A 13,040-nucleotide genomic window follows, 5' to 3' on the forward strand; every position below is an offset into this window, starting at 1 on the left:
GTGTAGATGTTGTTCCATATGTATTGGACTATTGATAATACTATGGATAATTTTAGCTATTGTTATTCATTTTCAAGATAGTTTAACAAAATTAAAGCCAAATGTGAGTTTAAATAAGCCAAGTGAGAAAGTAGAAGTTCATAAGACTCATGTGTATAGACCAGAGATGCATCAGGATAGGTCCATTAGTGACTACACAAAGAATACATTTTCAAGGTTATTACTTGAGTATATTAAAACCATGAATGTTGATGATTGTGATGTTTGTGTAAAATTACCAGCATCAGTATCAGAAGGGGTGACCTATCACCACCTTCCTCTTACATATGGTGTGACTTGCAGTGTAATTGCAAGTTTGTTTTATCAGACTGGGAAACTGAAATATCATTATTCCAATGTGGATGAAATTTTTGCTAAACTAAAAGTTGATGGTGCATTGAACAAAAAGAAACCTGGAAAAGTAATGGGAGAGTATTTCTTAGAATTAGATGAGTTGACACACGAATACGCTTTTAATAATAATTTGACATGTAAATTGAGAGTTGAAGAGAAGACGTTCTTAAATATGGTTGAGGAAATAAGGGATGCTTATAAACGAAGTGAGAAAATAAACCATTCGAAATTTAAATACTGGACATTAATAATGATGAAAATCTTGATGATAAAAATGTGATTGTGGCTATAAACATAGATACTCCAATGTTAGGGAAATTTTGTATCAGAAGAGACAATACTATTTATGACAATTATTTTGTGGGTGCAAGTCATTGTAAAGACACCTATGGAATTTTAGTGGGTTGGGGATTTAAAGGGGGAAATTATCCTGTTTTACCGGGTGTTTATTTTATTTGTGGGAATAAAGCTTACTATAGGTTACCCAACCATTGGTATGGGACCTGTTATGTGAACTTGGTCTTTCCTAAATATTTTCATGTAGATAGGGGTACTAATAGAAAGCACGAGATAGGTAAAGTTTTAAGTCGAAAAAGAAGAGAGAGTGTGTTAGAAATAATAGTTGATATATTTGGAGCACTGATACCAGCAGTGGGAATTTCATTTAACGCAAATAGAATCCGAAAATTGTCCACAATAGTTGATCGTTTGTCAACAGACACTGCAGGAGGTTTCCTGATGGTTGATACTGAAATTGTTTCTATGAGAGCTATGGTAATGCAAAATCGACTTGCCCTTGATATAATTTTAGCAAAAGAGGGAGGAGTCTGTGGAATATTGAAAGTGCAACATTGATGTACTTATATTCCAGATAAAAGTCAAAATATTGAGAAGTATATTACAAGTATTACAGATTTACATAAAGAAATTGAACCACTGGAGGTTGAAGGTGTTCTTGAGAAATTAGGTAGAAGTTTTACAGCAGTTAAGCATTGGTTCCAGAAGATATGTAGTTCAATTATAGGTAAAATACTAATTCCAATACCAGTCTTAGTGATAGTGATTTTTCTGATAAGATTATGCTGTATATGTAAAGGCAGAAGAGATTTTAGAAAAGCAAGAAACAAGATAATTCAAGAACGAAAAGCAAGGGAAAGAGAAAAGAATGAAATAGAAATGGAAGAAATTAGAGAAAAGATTTTTAAAGAATCAAAGGAGAAAGGTACTAGAGTATAGATTATACTAATATGAAGAATTCGAAACATGTTCTGCTAAATTTTTCAAATTTTTGAAAGATATTTGGTGATAGGATCACCAGATGAGGGAATTGATGGAGCGAGGTGGCAAAAACAAAATTTTGTGCACCCCTCGTGAAATCAATGTTCCATAACGTTAACTTTTACTAATGGTGTGATGTGGTGAATTAATCACCATAGTATAAGGTGCACACATAGATAAACGTGGGAATACTAATTTTGCCTGCATGAAGCAATATAATTAACTAATATGTGTTGTAATTGTGATGTGAACTAATGCATAGCTTAAATATAAATAAATGCGGTTTAAATGTGTTTATTGTACACGTTTTTGTGCCAGAAAGTCGCCGGATATGTGAGTATAAAACGCATTTATGTGGCTTACCTGCTAGGTAATAACTAATGGGGAAATATTAGTATGGCGGGAGGTAAACAGAAGGGCTTTAGTTCCATATTTAACATGAATTTGTGTTTGTTTCTATGATAGTTCCAAAAGTGGCCTTTGAGGCTACCTTGGCCTGGAAGACAGGATGATTGCCAAAAACATGGACATTCGAATGTTCTAAACGTGGGAAAGGTTTTTGAAAGTTTCAAGTTGCGGATATGGCTAGGCCAAATACTGTCCTAAACAATGGTGCATTATGAATTTGCTGATTCACTGTGAATATGATGCTGTAATGGTGAGGAAGTGCTCTCCCACCCCAAAACTGTCCAATCAGAACCCGAATTGGTGATGTTAGATACTTTTTAGATAGATTAAGTTAGGAAATGAGTGTATAAAATACCCCTGATTTTGCTTAGAGGGTGTGCTCCTGTCGATTTCCCCTCGAAGTGCTGCCGGATTTCAGATCAAATCTTGGATGTAAGGACTCTTTACTTTATTACTTGTTTTTCTTTGCAGGACTGGAAGGATAAGATGAGGGTTCAGTTAGGGATGTTAGGATAGTATGAGTTGGGAACTATCTGCTCTTTTCTAATTTGTACTTAATTCTGAAATAAATGTCTATTTTCCGAGCTTTCAAATAAAATGATCATTTTTTAATAAAGAATAAGATTTTACTGAATAAAGAATAAATTAATGGCTAAATGTCAGACATACTAAAAGTTTGCTTTATTAAAATTAGGAAAATGGAAGATTAAAAGCTGGTCTGCTGATTTTTCCTACGCCTGATTTTCATTCTAGCAGATCCATTGCCACTATGGTGGTGTGTCTGAATAAATTGGTGTTTGATTAAAACCATGGTAAATCGTTTTAACTATAAGGTGTAAATAAAAACTAGTTAAATAGGTTTAGACACTCCGCCAAATGTTACTGTAGGATTCCTTTGTTCTTTCACCAAACCCTGAAATCGAGTTAAATGAATAGAAAAAGTGTGCAGTGGTATGGGCCTCACTGGTGAATGAATGTGTGTTCAGAGGTTTCAGGGAAATGGGGATGTTGATTTAGAAATTATTTTTGGAGCCCGCTGTAGCAGCCTCATCTAGAGGTCCATTTGCAGCAGTATTCGGGCTTCATCCAAGGTGTGCGCTGACACCCATTTGTTGTCTATGGTGTAAAGTAAGAGGAACGGGAAGCCCCAGCAGAACTAGAATTTCTTGTCGGGCAGGTGGGACATCGCATTCTGAAAATCACAGCGTTTGGCTAAAGTCTGGATGGATAGATCCTGAAACAGAGAGAAGGTATCACCCCGAAGGTGATGGAATCCATTTTATGAGTCGTTGTCAGAATGGCCTCCTTGATGTTACAGAAATGGACTATGCTGAGCATATCCAGTGGCAGGTTGTTCCGCTCCTGATACGTGGAAAAAACATGGCGTGTGAGATCGAGGACCTCCAAAGCCTTGAGAATGTGCTCAAACAACCCCTGGATGTAGCTGTTGAGCTCAGCATTTGGCACAGAGGGAGTCACGCCTCTAATCCAGATGGTGTTTCACCACAAATGATTCTGGTAGTCCTGTACAGTATAAAGCATCTCCTAGGAGTCGTTGTTGAGATTAGAACGCTGACACCCTCTCTATCAGGTTGTCCTGCACCTGACCCTACAGGGCCACCATCAACTCCACCTAGTCCAAACAAGACTCTACCCCTTCACTATTTTGTCTAGCTCTGCAAGCACTTTGGTGACTTTGCCACTCATGATTATGATATACCCTCTTCATCTCCTGGAAGAGAGATTGGATTTCCCCCTTTGTTGCCAGTTAACAGAGATCCAGGGGGATGTACCATATTCCTGTGATGCCTCCCCAGCATCTCCCAGAGTCCATCACTCCTAGGTGTCTTCATGTCTTTTATAGAGGAAGAGGAGGCCTTTGATGTGAGGAGGCCATTAGGAAAAGCCCTTTCACCCGGCAGCTCCACTGACTGTAAGAATGAGCCCATTGGACGTCTAAGGTAACCAAAAGGGAGGAGGTGGGTCTGTTCTAGGTGATCCCTGTGGTCCAGAAGCTACAATGACCTCACACAAAGTGTTTCTCTGCACCTCAGGCCAATGCAGCAGACGACACCCCCACTGCATGGTAAAATAACGGGAGGCCCAACAGCTTTGGCCTAAAGTAGTCTCTGTGGCCAGACAGAGGCATTCAGTGTCCGCCGACAGCTGGGAGGGATACCGTGTCACTGGTGGTGGCCATCTTAGACCTGCAAGTGAAGTGAGTGCACCCATGTGGCCACTCTCACCACTGCAATCCACTTCATCTGCAAATATACTACCCACAGCCCCTGGAACAAAGACAGCTGACAATCGCACCCTCCAGACTCGTTGCAGTGTTGTGACAGGAATTGATGGGAACCCCGGATCAGGAGCTCAAGTGAAAGATCATTGGTCCTCATCCAAGCCACGCCCCCGTATTGGATATTTTAATGATGGTTATTGCTTTTTGATTTCTAATGAAGAATGTTTGGAGAGATCCACTTTTGTTTTCATGTTTTGCCTTATGATGTTAATGAAGATAAATTAAACCTGAAAATGTACATGTACATCTCTTTTAGTTACATTTCCTAAGAGCACCAAATAGAATAAAATATTGTACGCATTTGCTTAGACAACCAATGCTGGTCATGTATTGCGGATTGCGATGCTTCTTGTGGGAGATGACGGATTGGTGTAAAGTACATATGGCATTTTACCTTCCCACCACATAGATAAGCTCTTTCTAAAATCAAAAAGTGGAGATTAAGCTCAGATAAGAATTTTCAATCGGATTTCAGCGAAATGCCTACATTTTTTCAAAGTTTATGCATGTCTTCCATCAACATGAGATGTTGAATCCTAAATAATTTGTTATAAAAAGTCAATTAACAAGTTTAGCTTTTTAAAACTCTCTAAATAACGTTTATGATTTATTGCACAACTATAGCAGATCCAAATCCCTAGATAGCTTTAAAAAGCTAGTTATGGTGATTCCAAACTGCTAAAACTAGTTTTGCATATTTTTGGAAAGTTGATATTTTGGGTGTTTAAAATATTTTTATGGAAAAAAACTCGCATTTTAGAATTTCAGATGTTTCCACAAATTTCAGATAGAATCTGGCACTTTTTGGAAATGCAGTATAGCGATTTTTCTTTTAAAGCTCTTTAGCTTGTTAATTATTCAAAATCTGTTTGTAGAAAACACAAGCATCTATTTAGTCGCACCGAAAAAAGCAAAAAAGATAGGCAGCTGATCCCAGGCACCAGGCTGGCAGCCATCTTAGTTATGATGTGTCCCTTAAAGGCAGAGATACCAGGCGACCATGGTAATATATTGCAATATACTTAGGGCCTCATTTATGAGCCCTTGCGTCACTTTTACGCCGCCGGTGCGTCACTTTTTGTGACGCACCAGTGGCGTAAAAAATGCGCCTTGTTGCGTCATATTTACAAAGTGACGCATCTAGGTAGATGCATCACTTTGTAAACCCCTGCGCCACATTATACCTGCGCCAGGTATAATGTATGCAAGGGGGGCGTATTGACACAAGGAAGGGTCGTAGAAGTGACGCAGTGAAATCTATGAGATTTCACTGCGTCACTTTTAGGACACCTTTGTGTCAAAATCCTGCGCCTGCCTCACAGCAGGCAAAAAACTGATGCAGGCCCTTTCACATGGGACTTGCCCCATGTGAAAGGACGCATTGCTGGCATTGCGTCACTTTTGTGACACACTCCAGCAATGCGTCACTTTTGCGCTTACCCATACGTCAGAAATACTGACGTATCTGTAACTCCTTGCGACATGATGCGTCATATATTAAATATGACGCATCAGGAATGTCGCAAGGAGTGCGCACTGAGAAGTGACGCATCGCTGCTTTCACGCAGCGATGCATCATTTCTCATAAATGAGGCCCTTAGTCTACTATTTTTAAATATTTAACAACAGACATAAAACACAGATGGTTTTTAAGGGAAGAGAGGAGGCAGGGCCACAGAGATATCATCACCCTTGTTTGGCATCACAGGCAGCTTATTAAGAGGCGTCTTGCTGGTATCCTTGGGTCCACATTTGAATTCCGGCCTAATAGATGGTGAAACGGTAGCCTGTCTTTCAGCCACTTAGACCAGACAGCCAGGGAATTGACAGAAGAGGTAAATATTGTCAAAAGCGACAACACGCAGCTGGAAGGGCACAGAGATCTGAAGAGTAGGACCAAGTCAGGTTAGGAGTTGGAATGCCTCATTATCTCCACTCCAAGACTGGATTAAGGACGCAGCTGGTGTCTTTCAACGAGAGTGAGGACTGACGGTGAAACCTACAACGTGGGCGATACCAAGTCTGCAAGATGGGGGAGGGGGGGATGGGAGACCTTGTGCATTAGAAAGGCTGTTTCCACTACAGCTGTTTTGGAGATGAGTGTGTGACAAAAATAGGCGGCGGTTGTGTTTAATGACTGAGCCATAGTCCGTGGACCCGAGAGATTACTGTGTTAATCCAGACTTCCCTATTTGAGTTACATTTTTTGGATTGAGCAGAGCACTGTATCATCCTGGGCCTTATTTTCCTTATATGAAAACACTGCGAGCACATCAAAACAGGCTACCCCTACTAAGAGGAAAAGTAAAGAGTTTAAAAAAAATAGAAAAAGACACTGTCCAAGCATAAAAACAAAGCACACAACTTCATGATTGCATGAAGAAAAACATGCACAAACTAGGAACAGGCAAATTATTTTCCACACAATTGATTATAAATTGGGAAGAGGGAAAACTATCAGAACCTAATAAGTTTTCCCTCAAGACTGGGAAATTTTTTACACACTCCATAATCCATCAGATTCGCAGATCGAAACAGAGGTGCAAGTATTGCTGCGCCAAAGATATTTCAGCAACAGCACTGAGCCGGATACCAGTGTACAGAAAGCCTCACTTGAATAATAATTTTAGCACGTTTGGGCTACTGTAAAACAAATTAAATTTAGGAAAATGCCTATGCTTATTCTAATTTGCAATAGAAAAATGTCAGGATTTACCGAATGACTACTTTGCTACATTTTTAACGTTTTCTGCCGAACTTTTTGTTGTTGCCTTTTTTGCGAAATAATTTGCAGAATTACACCAATTAAAAAAAAAACAGAGTTTTTATTAAACTCCTTAAAGGGGTAAAAATTACCCCAATTTCACACAGCTTCGTTATCATTGTGTTTCTGTATCTAAACTTGAATTCGAAGTGAAATTAGGAGACTCTCTGATTTTGCTTTTTCTATTTTTGCTTATTAGGTCTTACCTAGATAAAGAGTTTTGCAATACATTTTCGAAAGTACCTTCAAATGGCAGGTAGGAAGAAATGGCAATAGAACACTGCAAAGTTGGTAGCTCCATTGAAAACAATGTAATAGTAGCGGGCCAGTAATGACTGATATATGACTTCTGCTCCAACATTTCAGTTTTTGACTTTCTGCCTCTCCCTGCTTAATGCAGAATATTCTACCCTTAGTGGGTGGAATGTCCTAGTAGCAATTTGACTCCTTTGCCTATATCCATCATTAAAGCCTGCCTGCATCTTTGGCTTATAATTCGGGGGGATGGACTTTAATGTCTGATTTATCTATGAAGCTTAATTGAGAGCCTGCTAACGGCGAGAGATCCATTGAAGAGAATAGAGTGGCTATAGGCCAATGAGTGATTTAGACCTTCTTCTCCAATCTTGAAATGTATTTTGCTTTGAGTTACCTTGTTCATGTAAGTGCAATCTATCATCAATGGGTTTAATAGTCTAATATTATTTTAGTTCTTTTGTTTTAGGCTTTACTAATTATTTCAGTCCTCTTCCACATTATACACCTTCAACTGTCGGTAGGTTATGCAACCGTTGAAAAGTTCCTTTAGAAAAACATTATATCCCACTGCTAGGGGTAATAACCATTGTTAAAGACCCTGAACCTTGGTCAAACACAGCCTATTATGAGGGAGAGGGTCTTTATCAACAGCTATATCCCCAATCAGAAAGCATAAAATTCTGTTAGAATATTCCACACACCGTGTAAGTTAAAAACTGAGAAACTGAAAGGGAAATGTTGGAATGTTGGCGCAGCAGTAACTATATTACCCGTTTCTAGTCCTGAACCAAACCATTGCCTTGAGCGGAGTTTGCAGCATTGTGTAATTTTCTAATGATCAGAATGGCCCTTGACAGAGGGCAGTAATTCTATAAGGTTTCGACTTTCTGTTCTATCTTGTTCTTTTGTACTCTCTCGCCTGGCTCTTTAATATCAACCATACAGCTTAATGTAACCCAATGGGCCATTCATATCCTTGTGTATGTTATGTTCCTATGTGCAGAATTTGTTTAAATTACACTGGTCTTAACTAAATCACAAACACAACTTGTAAACTACAAATAGGAAGCCCAATTCTCAAAACTAGTTGTGCATCTGTGTTTCATGTACTTATGTTAATAGGTGTTTTGAGTGCAAAGCCACTTTTGCTATTCTGAAAGGTTGGTTTTGCACTCCTGAAAGGATTTACTCACACAAAGATGTTCATGTGAGTGAACCTATAAGCAGGGATAGGGAGTAGACATTATAGAGTTGGAATGCTCTGAAATTTTGCGAAGACCCACAAACGTTTATGTTTGTTAGTATTCAAAAACCTGGACCGTGGGCCGGCTTTATCGCTCGTGGTGTCTGTGCAAGAGTGTTTGTTGGCACACTCCAATGACCACCTCCTCCACAGATTCCCTCACTACCACCCTCGAACAGTGCCCCTCAAGTCTCCATAACCACTCTCTCTCAGATGCATTTAGTTTTATAGTGCCACTCATACCAGTGTAATTACATCACTCACACTACACAGAGACAACCAATCATATGTGTTTAAATCGGTGTATAGGAAATGTTACATAAGACAGGTGTAAGAATCACATGTCATCCATATTGGTAGGCAGTATAGTTTAATAGTAATTGGTCTGGGGAAGCACAAACTCAGAATTAAAAACATAACACCATGGTCGGGGGCTCTCTTTAATAATCAGAATTGATTTCAAGCCAAATGAACACTTTTTCCAACATAAGGATCATGAAAAACTGGGGAAAAAATCATACCGCTCTAATCTATACCTTGCAGTTGGTATGCTGCTCCTTGATGACAGTTTATAGCTCACTGTTCTATGTTAGGATTTTAAATTATAAACTGCAAGTAACAAAATAGTCTCTCTCACAAAACCAGTAAGCCACTGACCTTTTCCATTATGTGCACTTTGTGATATACATGGTCCAACTTCTTTGCAGCAGGCATATTAACCCTCTGCCATGCTTTACTTTGAGTCAAAGCTTCCACTAGACAATCCTCAGATCTCTCTCTAGGAAGAACATTAGTCCCCTGGGTTACTTTGACATTTTTATTGTTGCCTGAAAATTGCTGAAGCCAGGAACGAGGAAGCAGGTGCTTTTAAAACCATAAGATACTTGAAAACAGGACCCTCCCACCGGAAGTCAGCACCCGGTGAGAGCGCATGGCCTTAAAGCCGGCCCTGCCTGTACCCGACCCCTGCCATTGCCAAAAAATAAGTGAGATTTACTGGTGTCAAGGGCAGAAGTAAACACATTTCCGGGGATAAATGGGGAGGTCCCTTCTCCCCGCTCAAAAATTAATGGTTGGTGTGTAAGGGACGGGTGTCTCCAGAGAGACATGTGTTTTATTCATGTAAATTAAATAGATTAATAGTTAGTATCTGTACTTGATCGTTTTTGGGGAAGAGAATAAATACCTTTATATATTATTTTACACAAAAATAAAACTCAAATATTTTTCAGGAGTACTCCTGGATATCTGCTGGAGTCATAGGTTTCTAGGCATTACTATGAAATAAAAAAAGGGAAATCTGCATTTTAGCGAGGATGAAATCCTGAAGTACCACAGTTTTTATTTTTTTAAAGTCAGGCCCACAGTTGTTTAATATAAGCAAAAATTATAACTTAGAAGGATCTCAAGAAAGTAGGGTTTTAACCTTCTCCGGATTGCAATCGGCCTGAGAGCCAAGGTGATGTATAATTATGAACATTCTTATTTTCAATCATCCATTACATGATTCGAATAACAATCGTACATTTCACTGTAATGGGGAGCAGGATGGGAAGTGAATACCAACTTTTATCCTCAGACCTTTCCTCCCAAAATCAACCCAAAAAATCTGAAAACTTGCTCTAAGAAAGTCCACTTCTTCTACTCAGGAACAAAGAAAACCCGCAGGGCGTATGCATTTCGAAATTATGTAAAGATGTTGCTAACATTTTAAGATGTTTTTTGTGTTTTGTGAAAACTCTCAAAATTACTGGAAAACAAGCCAACTTCAAATGTTACCTTATCTGCCTCGGCTTCCTCCCCAGAGAGAGCCTTGATAATTGGACCCCCTATCCCTCTCCGCTGCTATCCCCTCTCCTCTTGTGAGAGCTAGGTCTAACAGGAAGCTGCCTTTCAACAGAAGTAGTTAAAGACTGTTCATCAAAATCTCCCATTACAAGACACACGCACACACACAAGTGTGCAAACACAGACATGTAGACTGCCACACAGAGGCACACGAGGACACTCACATACACTCATGCGTACACACACACACATACACACACACAAAACACCCCCTATGACACAGACATGCAAATAAATGTATAGAAGGATTGACCTTTCACAGGGAGAGCATCCCTAGATATGATGGTTGCAATAATAAGCAGGAAGGTTACTCGTGAACTTAGCTCTTATTTTGATCATGGAAAGCATTTGTGGGTAGTTCTTCGGGTTTATATTTTGTGCATTAATGATGATGATTATTATGCCTTTTACACTTGAATTAACTATGATGTGTAGAAGTGTATTTATTAATGTGTTTAAGTTACGCTACATGCACCTGTTAGACACCATTATAGACGAAATGGATGCTATCTCTGTTACTCACTCCTGCTTTCAACCCCTGCGTACAACCTCTCGGCACAGTCTCTACGGCATGCAGTTTAAACGGTGGCCATATCAGTTTATTTTTATTGCTGTATGTTTGCCCACAATGAACTGTCAATGGTGCGGATGAAAAATGTTAACAAGTATCTTAATAATTTCATTGTTGAGTTTATTCACTGAGAAAAGGGCTTCATTTTTTTCTTTAATTCTTTTATTTTGTCCTCATTTACTAGTAGGTGGTGGTCTTACATCATGCTACCGGAAGGAAAACCAACAGTCATCTTAGAGAGTTACTGGGATGGCTAGCCCCAGTTACTTAGGGTCAAAAAGTCTCTAGCCAAACATGGTTTAATTGTTGGGCATAAATGATAATATATCAGTCCTGTGTTTGATTTGCCTTGATTTCAATTTTAACTCCAATCCTTGGGCCTCAGGCATAGGGCTCAGGGCTATCTCCCATTTATTTATCCCTACCGCAGCCTTGAGACACCCCCCACACCCACCTACCATGCACACAACCTAGGGGTCATCCTCTACTCCACCCTCTCCATGACGAAGCAGGTTAACGCCGTCTCCTCCTCCTGTTTCAACTCCCTCAGCATGCTTCGCAGGATCTTCAAGTGGATCCCCAACAAAACAAGAAGGACGGTCACCCAGGCCCTCGTCAGCAGTAGACTGGACTACGGAAATGCACTCTACACAGAAGCCGCGGCCAAACTCCTGAAACGACTCCAATGCATCCAGAACGCATCCGCACGCCTGATCCTCGACATCCCTCGCTGCAGCCACATCACACCCGATCTGAGAGACCTGCACTGGCTCCCCATCAACAAGAGGATAACCTTCAAACTCCTCACCCACACACACAAGGCTCTCCACAACACCAGACAAGCGTACCTCAACAGCCGACTCAGCCTCTAAACCTCCACCCGCCAGCTCCGCTCCGCAGACCGCGCCCTAGCCACAGTCCCCTGCATCTGAAGAGTAACCACAGGTAGCAGATCATTCTCCCACCTTGCCGACAAGACATGGAACACCCTCCCCATCCGCCTGCGGCAGACCGAAGACCTCCTAACCTTCAGGAGACTCCTCAAGAACTGGCTCTTCGAACAGTAGCAGCTCCCACCCCCCCTAGCGTCTTGAGACCCTCACGGGTATGTAGTGTGCTTTATAAATGCAGTGATTGATTGATTGATGATATAGCTGTGACTGGGGCTGTAGCCACATCAGACATATCTCCCTCCTTGCGAGAAGTATCATACGAAACAGAAATTTTGCCTTAATCTTGGGGAGAGGTGACACTGATTTAAGATCTGTAGTAATAAAAACAAAGGAACACGCCTACATTTATTGCTGGGTCAAGATTTCTGACAAGATACCACTTCATTCTTTCCAGATGTTAGCAATTGCCAGGCACATCATAAACATGTGGATATTGTCAGCTTTTATCTTTCCCAATCTCCTACAGTTTGGAGCTTGACCATTTGTAAACTTACACATTCTACGTGGTGTCATGTAGATACTGTCGGTGGTACAGATATGATTCTTCTTTAAGGCGGCTGACTTGACAGTGGAATAACGAAGTTTTTCATGTAATCTCTATTAATATTTAGTGGGGTAGTTAATTTTAAATTCTAAAAGTACTGCACTTTCCTCCATGTCATTAAGTTTAGAGTGCAAATAGTCCACCCCAAGGTCTAATACTATCCCCAGTGTGTTTAGGATTTAGTTGCAATTGTAAATATGAACCATTCAAAGTCCAACACTTCACCCAATATGGTAAAATTTACAAATGGAGTAGTAAATCCGACCACACAAAGTCTAACACTTTCCCATTGTGGTTATGTTTGGTGTTGGAACAGTAGATCTTAACCTAGAAAGTCTAACTCTTTCTCCAATTTGGAATAGTAAATATAACCTCTCCCCAGCAAAGTTCAACACTTTCCCCAATGTAGTTAAGTTTGGAGTTGAAATTCTACATCTGAACTTGCAAAAGTCTAACATTTTCCTGAATGTGGTTAAAT

The sequence above is a fragment of the Lissotriton vulgaris genome, chromosome 11 (genome assembly GCF_964263255.1).
Source record: "Lissotriton vulgaris chromosome 11, aLisVul1.2, whole genome shotgun sequence".
Lineage (NCBI taxonomy): Eukaryota > Metazoa > Chordata > Amphibia > Caudata > Salamandridae > Lissotriton > Lissotriton vulgaris.